Source organism: Amborella trichopoda, chromosome 7 (genome assembly GCF_054954075.1).
Source record: "Amborella trichopoda isolate Santa Cruz 75 chromosome 7, AtrichopodaSantaCruz75HAP2 v2.0, whole genome shotgun sequence".
Classification (NCBI taxonomy): Eukaryota; Viridiplantae; Streptophyta; class Magnoliopsida; order Amborellales; family Amborellaceae; genus Amborella; species Amborella trichopoda.
This window is the reverse complement of record NC_142342.1, coordinates 28,747,750-28,759,708: the sequence shown is the minus strand read 5'-3', so window position 1 is coordinate 28,759,708 and position 11,959 is coordinate 28,747,750. Positions and strand designations below refer to the sequence as shown.

Sequence of the window (11,959 nt, the reverse complement as noted above, 5' to 3'; positions counted from 1 at the left end):
GTTTCTCCTAACACCTCTCTCTTTTCGCTGTAACCTCTCACTTCCATGAAGCCACTCTCTCTCTCTAGAAGCTTTGTATGATGGCTTTTAGAAAAGGCCTGTCCTTTTAGATTTGTTTAGCCTAAAAAAATAGTTTCTAATTAGCTCAGGGGGTTAGAAGAAATAAAATCTATAATTTTTATGCCCCAAGATATCTTTTAAAACCTTAGGTCATTGTGAAATGAAACCTAAAAATAGATGCTATGGAGATATTTTTCCATTAATTTACAATATTAGGAAATTGGGTTGAATTCAACAGAATTTCCAAATATGCTGGTACTTGAATTAAAAAACTTGAATTCAACCCAATTTCCTAATATACAAGGACTTGAACAAGCCCAAATTATGTATGTGTATGCCCAAAGAAAAGGCTGGTTTCAAAGTCTTGTTAGTCTGAAATTAAAGTAATCACGAAGGGTTTGAACAGTTTTCTTGTGTCAACGTAGTGAGCTCGTTTAAGTTAGGAGAAAGTAAAACAAACACTTCACATGAGGAGTGCTTGCAAAATCACAACTCTTGAAGAATCAGAAGATCAAAATACACAAAAAGTTGATTCATCTCCTGTAAAGTTATTACATGATGAATAACGGCTTAGCTACAGGATGGCACCTTTAGGTCTTCACATGAAAAAGTTCTTTTCAGGGGCCCTAGGAAAGGTTTTTCACCGTGTGAGCTTTCCCATCAGACTGGAAATGCCATAAATACGTATGAAGCTGCTTTCTGACCTTTCTTACAAATATACATAGAGCATGAGGAAAGTAAAAGAAAGCGCTTCCCCAAGTACTACAATGTACAACTTTCTCATTAAATAAACATGAGAAAACGATAATTTAGAGAGAATAATACAACTTTCTTCAAACCACCCTCACGCACATGGAAACTTGACAGGCATTCCATGTATATTCTCCTATTATCTTGTCATATAACATGCGGTTGTTTGGAAAGTATCAAATATGTCCTAGATGAATAATGGGACTAGGAGGCCAGTTTTTCCTTGGAAAGGTATTGTAAGAACCATTGTTCTTCAAGGACAGCTTTATAACCATTCATGTGAGACCCCTTGCATCTTTTCTATCGCTCTCATGCACCTTCTTTTACAGAAAAGCTTTCAATATGCCACCAAGTATAGGGAATTTATATATGAAACCCGTCTCCCAGTCGTTCAATCTGAATAGACAGCTAAGATGACCCTAACCACAATGTGATGCCTAAAGCTTTTTTTTAATTTTTTTTTTTTTTTTTACAAATAATAGTGGCACCAATTTTTGGGCACCCAATCCTCTTATAGGCTCACACCAACTAAAAATACTAAAAAATATTTTTGAGAAAATAAAATAACCCAAATACCTCTGAAAATTTCAAAGATAGGATGGTCATTTTATTTTCATGAAAACATTTTTACTAATCTTTTTAGGTGTTCCCATTTCAGATCATCACACGCATTCAATTTCACGTCATTTGATTTGTAAAATAAAAATAAAAATTAAAAATACGCCATCAGATTTAGATCTAACAGTCAGGGCTCACTTGTGACTGCTTAAAATATCACAGCCATTCATTTTGATTTGTTGATGATTTTAGCACTCTTTTTCCTTCCTTTCTTTTCCTCTTTATTTTAAGTAATCATACATAGCAATAGTGCTCCCAAACTTATATTATTGGACTCGAGATGATAAAGTATCTGGGACATGAATACCTATCCTTGCAAAAAACATGATTTTAATTTTCGTTGGCACCTTGCATTTTGAAAATATGAATTCACTGAAGCGGCTTAGAGCTAGGAGCCGGTTGGGTATCTATAAATATTTCTCTAATGAAATAGATTACAGGCCAAATATATTTACATTAGCCAAAATGGGTTTTTGCTATTAGGGCAGCATCTGGATGCAACCTGGAAAATACATTGCTGTTGTTTCACTACGTTTGAAAGAAACCTAAAAAACGCATTACCGTCATTATTGCTTGGCATGAATTTTACTTATTGTAATGTGATATTTTTGTATAGTTGGTTGCATTTAACCTCTTTAAGGATAAAAAATTAATTGAAACTAAACACCAAACATGTCCTCAATTTAGATCATGATATCAATGCTTTACTTCAAGAATCTGTCAGGATAGAGACCAATTATTCATTTTCTAGGGCAAAACTAATAAACACGGATTTGATAAGCATGTGACTTGAACTTTTGAAATGGAATAAATGAATGGCAACACCATTTTCCCAATCTCAAACTAAGACCTACTGCCCATGGGTTGTAGTGTTGTGTTTATGTGGCCTTTAAAAGCCATAAGAGAGATTATATAAACATTTAAATAAATGAAACATAAACTCAATCGGAGTGTGGCCCTCTTGTAGACTATACTAGGCAAATGTAATTTGCCGATACTTGGACTTGACTTGCTAGGCCAACTGAGTTGGAAAACCCAGGGTACTTGAGCATAGAGAGAAAACCAAGGAGGGGTTTAGTAGGTTAGCCTTTGATGATGTCGAAGTATGCCCGAATGAGAGCCGAGGGACTGTGTGACCCTTGTGTGCGATGAATAATTTATAGAAACAGGACTAAAACCTCATCATTGTATCATCACATGACATGTATATAGATAGCCGTAGTGAAATAGTAATCCACTATTAGGGTGAAGCATGTACATGTGCGAGAGATTACCCCTATGCACCATAGAGTCATGGTTGCGTCATGGTCTAACAGATCATGGTTGTCTCTTAGGGAGAACCTGAAATCCACAGACTGGGATTACGTCCCTTACCCCATTGATTGACTTTGACGGTCCAATCATGAGCTCCTGCTAATATGGATCGTGGTCCACAATTGCAGGTGGAGTGCTCATATGTGTTGATTAAATCCTAGACCTATTCGGATCTAATTCCCATCAAAATTAAAATATTTTAATTGATTTTATGTTATTTAATTTTTAATAATATTTCTTTGCATTTTTGTGAATCTTTTGATATTTTAATTTTGTCATTTGAATTTATAAATCAAGAGAAATTCAATTTCAAAAGTTTTAAATAAACTATAAGATTTAAAATCCTAAAATGAAAAATAATATTTTTCTAAATATGTTGGACCCTCCATAATTATTGGTGGCCCATTTGATCACATGAGATAATTGGTGGGGCCCATGAGTGGCCACCAAAGTGTGGAATGCCCCACCCATGGGGGTGTAGACACCCCATTTTTAAAACTGACAAATTTTGTGGTACTCTTGAACCCTTAGGACCACCACTGTCATAGTAAACCTTGAACCATATACCATCATAATCTGTGATCCCCATCCTGTGATCCAGAGTTCTGCGAGACCATTGTTTTAGTAATAAATCAAGTAAAAGCAAAATAACTTATTTTTACCTGATTTTGGTCGGCAATATCACAAAAACATAACTGCTAAGTTTTGCCAGATTTTGGCTCCCTTTGACCTCTAAAATGGAATTTTGGCTGGCAAATATGCTAGAAATTGGTATATATCTATTCTAATATGATTTGAGCCTTTATATAAACACGTTTTGTGTCCCATTTAGGTTGGACTTTGTTAACCCATAGGCCAAGAAACCTGAGCCATGGAGAGACCAGAGAGAAAACTGTGAGAGATACTACATCTAGACAAGTTGTAGCCAAACCCTAGCCATTAAACCTGCAACCCTAAGCTTAGAACATGTTCAAGATAATCATTCAACCAAGCCAGGGCTTGGGGAACATTGAAGAGAGACAAAGAGGATCCCTGGTGTAAACATAGCCACCGCGATCCTGATATGGGGGAGGCCTCGAAGTCTCGGGTTTACCAGGCCAACTAGCTCGGCTAGATATTTTTCTCATTTTCTTTTCCTTCAGTTTTTAGTTATTTTGTTGGATCTAGGATTTTATTCTTATTTCATTCGATATTTTGTGCTTTTGGATTTGACATCCTCTTTTATTTTACTTTTGAGTTATTTTGTTAGATTTAAGTTTTATTCTTATTTTATTCAATCTTTTGTGCTTTTTGGATTGATGCTGGCTCTGCCACTGATCTGAAAGCATATCTATTCAGTTTTTAATAGATCTGGCATCACATCAGAATTTGATTTTCCCCACTCTCTATCAATATTTTAAAAATCAATTTGTGGTATGGATCTGAGGGATCTTCCTCTAAAGGTCTATCCAATTTGCATCGTAAACAGTTTGACACCCATCGTGGGGTAGTTCGACTAGATTCGTGCATGAACAAAAGAAAAAAGAAACAAAAATAAAGACATACCCAAATCTTGTTTCGAGGAGCAAGTTTGGAAAAGAAAAAAAAATAATTAAAAAAAAATGGGAGAAACTTGTTTTAGATTTATGGTTGGTTTTCAAGAAAAAAAAAAATCTTCCCTATTTCTTGCCACTTCTGCTCTTTCTTTTCATTCACGCTTCTAAGGCCTTTCTGTTTCTTTCCATGAAAGTTTTTGTTAACTTCTTGTTATCTTGCTAAAGGGATAAGTGTGTGGTCATTGTCATTTTCTTCCTGAAAAGAGCCGGTTGATCTCTTGGTCGTGGCCATCACACCTTTATGTTTCTTTCCATAAAAAGTTTTGTCAACTTTTCACTATCTTGCTATAGGTACAAGATTCTGCGCAGTTTTTTCTCTTCCTAAAAAGAGGTGGTTGATCTCTTGCTCATGGCCATCACACCTTTGCATTTTTTTCCATTAAAAATTTGTTAACTTGTTATTATCTTGCTAGACATCTTCTTTCTCTCCTTTCCTAAAAAGATGCTCTTCTATTAGTTAATAATAATAATAATAAAAAAAACGCACTTCTTCTACGAATAAATAAATAAAAATAAAAATAAGACCTCTTCGGGTTTCAAAAAAAAAAAAAAAAGCAAAAACGAATTTCCTTTAAAAGAGAAACAAAAAAATAAAAATAATTGAGTCCTTTTCATTTTAAAAAAAAAACATAAATAAATAACATTGTTTTTTTAGATTAAAAAAAGGTTTTTTGGATTAAAAATAGATTATTTTTAGATTAAAAATAATAATTTTTTTGGATTAAACAAATGAATTTCTTCTCTTGTAATTTAGCACTTGAATTAAAAAAAAAAAATGTTGAGACAATTTAAAAAAAAAAACAAATTTGTTTGGCTTTTATTTATTCTATCTTCCTTCTTTTCTTAGTTTAAAAAATTCAGGAAAATCACTTTTTTTTATGTCTTTGGCATCTTCAAAAAAAAAAAAAAATGAAAATAGGAAAAAAAACCCTCTTTGCCTTAAATGAAAAAAAAAAAGAAAAAAAAAATTCACCTATGGGAAAAAAACAAAAAAAAAATGGGTTAGTTATTTGGTTTCCAAAAATCACTTTTGCTAAAAATGTTTCTTTTTGTAAGTCATTTCTAGTTAGGTGCCTCGATCTCACCCTCCGGGTCTGGTTGACCTGGTGGCGTGGTTCCATGTTCGAGATGGACCCCGGACCTGAGATCACTCTCTTGGGAACCACGTAAAGAAGACGTGGGCATGAGTACCAACCGGTGAGAGAGGAATTAAGGTCATGAGACAGGACTTACCTCACATGAGTCCATGACATGCTCGGGCTTGGCTCGTATGGGCGCCCTCTTAGATCATGTTGGAATCCCCCCTGGCCTGTGGCCGGTCTGGAATCGCCTCCCTTGACATGTTTCTCCTTTTCTGGAAACACACACACACATATTAAAAGTACAGACAAGTGGGACATAGGTCCCTACGTTGTTATAGGGCGAGCACACACATGTATGTGTACTAAGGAAGAAATGGAAAAATGATACATGCGAATCCACATCACTTCGACAGCCTCACGGTGTCTTCTTGACAAGGGACTCTCGGTATATATGTAGTAAAGGGTGAGAGAAGCAAAGAGATAAGAGAAATGAAGGTGAGAGAAGAAGTTTGACCGGGCGGCTAGGCTGGCACAGTGGCTAGACTAGTACGATGACTAATTTGACATGGTAGCAAGACACGTATGACAACTCAGACCGGCGCAGCGGATTTACTACTCGATGGCAGAATCAACATCAACCAGCCTGGCACAATGGCTAGTCTGACGTGGCAGCAAGACGAACATGGCAACTCAGACCGGCATAACGGCAATACTGCTCGATGACAGGACTGGCATGACGACTAGTCTGGTGCAACGACTAGTCTGACGTGGCAGCAAGACGGGTACGGTAACTCAGACAGGCATGGCGACAATATTGCTCGATGACGAGACCAGCGCGATTACAAGACTCAGCCTGCCCTCTAGTCAAACAAGCAAGGAAGAGAGATAGGAGAGATGAAGACTATCCTGGCTCTTGCTAGGTCTTCCAAAAAAGAACGAAAGTGAAAATAAGTGATGATGAAATAAGGATGATGGAAAATGAGGTGAAATAAAAATGAGAGAGATGAATTAAAATAAAATAAGTCTAGAAGATGGAATGAAATAAAAATAAGATGAATAAATGAAAATAAAATGAAGTAAAGGAAAACAAAATAAAAGGGATAAAATAAAATAAAATAAAATAAGATGGATAAATAAAATAAAGTAAAATAAATAATTAAAATGTAATGAGATAAACTAAGATAGGATAATAAAATCAATAAAGTAAATAAAATAAAATAGGATTGGGAAGAATAGGATGAAATGAATGAAATAAAAGAAATAGGATGAAGATAAGCTAAGATAATGGATGAGGTTAATTAGAATAAAATAACAATAAAAGAAAGGTTTTAATTGATCAAGGGGAAAGGGGGTTTTATTACTAAGTATAGGAAGAGCGAGTGAGAACAGTGAGGTTAGAAAGTGAGCAAGGTAGCTCAGGGAGATTGAGGGCCTGAGAAAGGTGGCTCGACAGAGAGGAGAGATGGTCGCGAGGTAGAGAGAGACAACTGTGGTGTAGCTGGTGTGTGTTGGTTGTAGAGAGATGGAGCAGCAAGGAGAGGGGGCTGAGACGAGATGGTTGGGGGCAGCAAAGAAATGGATTTGGGGAGATATGGTGTAGGGCAGGGGTGGAGAAGAATCGTAGCTTGGTTGCAGGCGGGTGAAGTGGAGGACAGGGGAGCGAAAAGAGGAGTGGGTGGCTGATGGCAGTTGCGGAAAGAAGAGAACGAAGAAGAAAAAAAAATGGGGCTACTGCGTGAGGTTAAGAGAGGCAGAGGTGGGTGCAGCCAAGGTGGAAAGAGAGGCGGAGGTTGCTGGCCAAGAGAAAGGGCTGAGGCGCAGCTGAATGCGAAGGAGGTGATGGCAGCGAAGTGTAATAGAGTTGGTCACAGGCGGCAATAGGGTGGATTGCATGAGCGGTGGTAAGGAGGTTTGCATGAGCCGCAGTAGGGTGGGTTGCACAAGTGGCATAAGGTGGGTTTCACAAGCGGCGTTAGCACTCACGACATTAGGGGGGTTGATTGGACACATGGCGATGGAGCTATGTTTGCACACGTAGCATTGGGGCTATGTTTACACACGCGGCGTTGGGGTTATGTTCACGTGGGGCGTTAGGGGAAGAAAGGTTTGAGGAATGGTGTCACGTGGGACTACGGAGCGTGAGAAGGAAAATGGGAACAAAGGTACACCACAGGGGTAATGTGAGGGTACATAGATGTAAGGACCAAAGTTTTCCCTGCTGTAGTAACACACATGGCAGTAGGAGTCTTTTGAGAAGTGTAGCACCGGCTGTGTAGTATCGCCTGTGGAGCGCAGGCTATGCAGTGCCTCTTGTGTAGAGCCGGCTGTGTAGTGCCGGTTGTGTAGTGCCTACTATGTAGTGCTGCCTGTGTTGCGCCGCTTGTGTAGCCCCGGCTGTGTAGCGCCGCCTGTGTAGCACCGGTTGTGTAGTGCCGCCTGCGTAGCGCTGGCGGTGCTGTGCATGAGTGCTAGAGGAGGATGTTGTCGAAGAAAAGAGAGAAGACTGGGTTAGACCATCGGGGCGGTTGGTGTAGTATAGTCCATGAGGGACTACCTCTTCCTTTCCTCTTTTTCTCTCCTTTCCTTTTCCTCTCCAAGTGGCATCCTTTGCTTCCCACCTCACCCTCTTCTCCTGCCGCTTGGAGGTGGCTTGTTGCCACCTCTCCTCCCTTCTCTCACTACCCATTTAACCACCCCAGCCCTCGTCTCTCTCTCTTTCCCTCTCATTCTCACGCGCCTCCACTCTTCCTCATCTCCCTCTCTCTCTAAGGCAAAGTGAAGAACTAAGAAGGAGCTCCCCTTTAGCTCACTGTTAGAACAACCACTTTAAGAGTTGAAGAAGGTTGTTGAAGAAGGTCTTGGGGGCACGATACACCCTAGGTAAGTGGATTTCTACCTTGTAGGCCTTTGTGTGTAAGGTTGACTGTGATTTAAGAATGTGTTTGTGCATGCTATTAGTAGTATGAATGATGTTATATTCACTGTTATGTTGTGAATTTTTCCAGCCATGTGAACTGCAATTGCATGACCACAATAAGCATCAAAATCTGTCATGTGTTTCACAGAAAAACTGTAACTTTGTGTTCTTAAGTATCCTTTTGAAAGTGGAATTGTTATGGGACATTTGGGTATCATATTAAGTAGAATTGTGTATGTCTTGTAAAATTTCAAGAAGTTTTCATGTTTTTGCAATCTAATTTTTCTCTATTAAACGAGGTCCAATTGGCCTCAAACAACAACCATTACAAACATTTCTGAGTCTATTTAAATATTCATGTTCGCAGCTTGTTCTGATTCTTCATGTATGTAACGCTATATTTCGAAACATGCTAGTAGGTCACTGTGGTCAGTATTTGGTAAAAATGTAGAACTGATGTCTTTGGTTTGGGAGATATTGAACGCATTTTAAATACATGTCACTGCCTTCACTGCATAGCAGATTTCAGATGAAATTTTTTTATTCTTTTGTACTTTTGAGGGGCCAAACAACGTCCATTTTCTTTCAAAAAAGTCTCATTTGAAAGATAGATGTGTCTAGTGTAAAATTTGTTTTGGAACCGTCTTCAAATTCGAAACGAATCGAAAGTTATGACCCTATTTACGACCAGATATCACGGCTTGAAATTGCAGTTGTAACACTTATTCTATGATATGGACACTATTATTCTGTGATATGGACACTGTTATTCTATGAATCTAATACTGTTATTCTGTGGTATGGACACTGTTATTCTGTGAATCTGATATTGTTGAAGCTGTGATGCTGATATTAGCATTCTGTGAGATTGACACTGTCATCCCGTGATATTGATCCTATCATTCTGTGATACTGATTCTGTTATTCTGTGATATTAATACTGTGATATGTGTCATGAAAGCTATGCAACGGGTCCTCCAATAGTAGTGGACTTTTTATTTTGCCATATGAATATTGATATCTGACTGCTATGCAATGGGTCCTCCATTGGTAGTGGATACTATGATTCTGTTATATTGATACTGTTATACATGTCATGATCACTATGTAATGGGTCCTCCATTGGTAGTGAATACTTTGACTCTGTTATATGAAACTGATATTTTGTGATATGACCACTACACAATGGGTCGTCCATATGTAGTTGGGTATACTGTACCTCAACTCCTATGATAGGAATGGAGTCAAGATGTGACTGTAAATGACTGAGAGGGTCGTGCCCCCCAAATAATTAGTAGCATGACGCATTGGGTCCTCCAATGGTAGTGCAACGCCCTCTTGCTTGAAGTTGTAAGGAGAGGGTCGTGTCTTGCAAGGCCTTAGCCTAGCTAAAACCCCAAAGCTTGCTGGGGATGTGTGCGTGAGTAAGGATACTACGAAGTGGGACCTCCAGTTGTCATTATCCTCCCTTCTGAATGAGGGTAGAAGTCCCAAGTTCAGGATTAGCTTAGCTTGACCGATGTGGCTTCTACTTCGGAAGTAAATAGATCTGTTTTGCCTATTTTATTTAAGCGTTCTGTGTGAACATTTAACTGTAACTGTGATTGTTATATCAAGAATAAGTGATAATCTGTAAACTGAATGTTATTCTCTCTATACAACAAATGTATGTACCCTGATGTGAGATCTTATGCAGTGATGCAGTATGATTTTTGATGAACCATAGACCATGTTACTATGTAAAAACATATAGGCAAGAATACAAGGGTAGTGATATACTTACTGGGCTTTGAGCTCATTCCGCCTACTTTCATCTATGTAGAGTGATAGCATTTGACTGTGGGGGTTGAGCTGCAGAGTGGTGGTAGTAGGAGCTGGAAGTTTCAAATCTGTCAGGGTTTCTTCTGCTTAGTGAGCGTCTGGTAGTGAGGCCACTGTGTTGTTTTCATGCAATGAACTATAATGTCAGGCTTGTAAGCTTTGAACTATATTGTAAAAACTTTGGGGTTGAATGAAAGTTTAATGGTTTTAATTTATTCAGCTCTCAGTGATTGATGGATGAGTTTTTATTTATTTATCGTGGTTTGCTTTGATTCTGCACTCTAAATACGTGTCGATGCCACTCCCACTTGAGTGACGTACGCCACCTCCGGTCGCGATCCCGTACTCTGTCACCCTCTAGTTTGGGACGGTAGGGGTCAGGGGGTGGGGTCGTGACAGTTATAGTATCAGAGCAGCCAGGATAGGATTATTGTTCTAAGGAGTTTAGAAGTGTCTCGAGAATAGTTTTGGGTGGATTAGTAACTAAGTGTTTATGTCTTAGGGTGAAGATGCCAAGGACGAGGACCAATAATGCAAGCTTCAATAACGAAAACACTGAGACCCTCGGTGAGTTTGTTCGGACTTTAGGGGTCATGGCATAGATGATGAAGGAAGCAATACCGACCCCGTGTACCCCACCCTTGACCAGAATGACCACAAATTAATAGAGAAACTTAGGAGGCTGTCTCCTCCGACTTTCTTAGGGCTTGGGGGAGTAGAGAAAGCAGATCGATGGAGAACGCAAGTAGAGATGATCTTTGACGTATTGCAATATTTCGAAGAACAGAAGATCAGACTGGAGACCTTTATGTTAAAAGGAGACGCTAAGCACTGGTGGGGCTTAGTGAAGCAGTCCTTGGAAGAGTCAAGGATAGAAGAAAATTGGGGAAATTTTCTTGAAGCCTTCAACGAGAATTACTTTTCTGATTCTGTGCAGGAAAGAAAGAAGTAGAATTCATGGAGCTGCAATAAGGAAATCTAACTGTAGAATGGTATGCAACCAAGTTTATTGAGCTGTCGAGGTATGCACCACATATCATGAATACTGAGGCGTGAAAAGCAAGTAAATTTGAGAAGGGTCTTAGATCAGAAAAAAGGGGGAGGGTGATATCAACAAATCTGAAAGTTTTCCCCCCTTTGGTGGACGTGGCTATGAAAATTGAGAGAGACTATGAAGAGTCCCGAGTTGGAGGAAATTAGAGAATGGGACCAGCCCAGTTTGGAAGTTAGAGAAGAAAAGCTCGACCACCCCCTAGGAGGAACTTTAGGGGAAGAGAAAATCAGAGGGGCAAGAAGATTAAGAAGACATTGCCAGGTGATGTAAGGGAGAATCGACACTTAGCGTGCCCACATTGTGGGAAGGACAACCATTCGGCAGCAGAGTGCCAGAGGATGATAGGGGCATGCTTTAGATGTGCCAAGCCAGGCCACCAGATTAGAGATTACCCAGTAAGGGGATTGGAAAACCGACTGAAGACCCAAGGTCGGGTGTTTGCCCTTACCGAACTGGAAGCCAAGGAATCAGCTTCAGGTATCTGAGGTACGCTCTTCGTTTGTGTCATTGAGGAAAAAATTCTTGTTGATCCTAGATCTACACACTCTTTTACTGCACCTCACTTTGCATGCCACATATATGCTAGACCTTCCTCGCTTGACTGGTTATTGGTAGTATTGTCACACCCCAAGAATTTACAATACTATTATTCTTGAGATGTGACAGACAAAACATATATACATCTATTGATAGGACAAATTTACAGTGGCGAGGTCTTACAAAGTAAATAAAGAAAGCTAGCACAACA

At 39.0% G+C, this 11,959-nt stretch overlaps 2 long non-coding RNA genes across 2 annotated transcripts in view; one reads left to right on the top strand and one right to left on the bottom strand.

The window, feature by feature from the left end:
* Positions 1 to 579: 579 nt before the first annotated feature.
* Positions 580 to 7,354, bottom strand: LOC148781317 (uncharacterized). The gene is made up of 2 exons (XR_016058730.1): positions 5,571 to 7,354; positions 580 to 4,771 (listed from the first exon to the last, which is right to left on the bottom strand). It is a non-coding gene; the product is annotated as an uncharacterized LOC148781317 (long non-coding RNA).
* A 385-nt stretch (positions 7,355 to 7,739) lies between these two features.
* The window catches only part of LOC148781316 (uncharacterized), a 32,201-nt gene continuing 27,981 nt past the window's right edge, over positions 7,740 to 11,959 (top strand). Inside the window, exon 1 of the long non-coding RNA XR_016058731.1 lies at positions 7,740 to 8,299. This is a non-coding gene — a long non-coding RNA (uncharacterized LOC148781316). The remainder of the gene's footprint in view (positions 8,300 to 11,959) is intronic.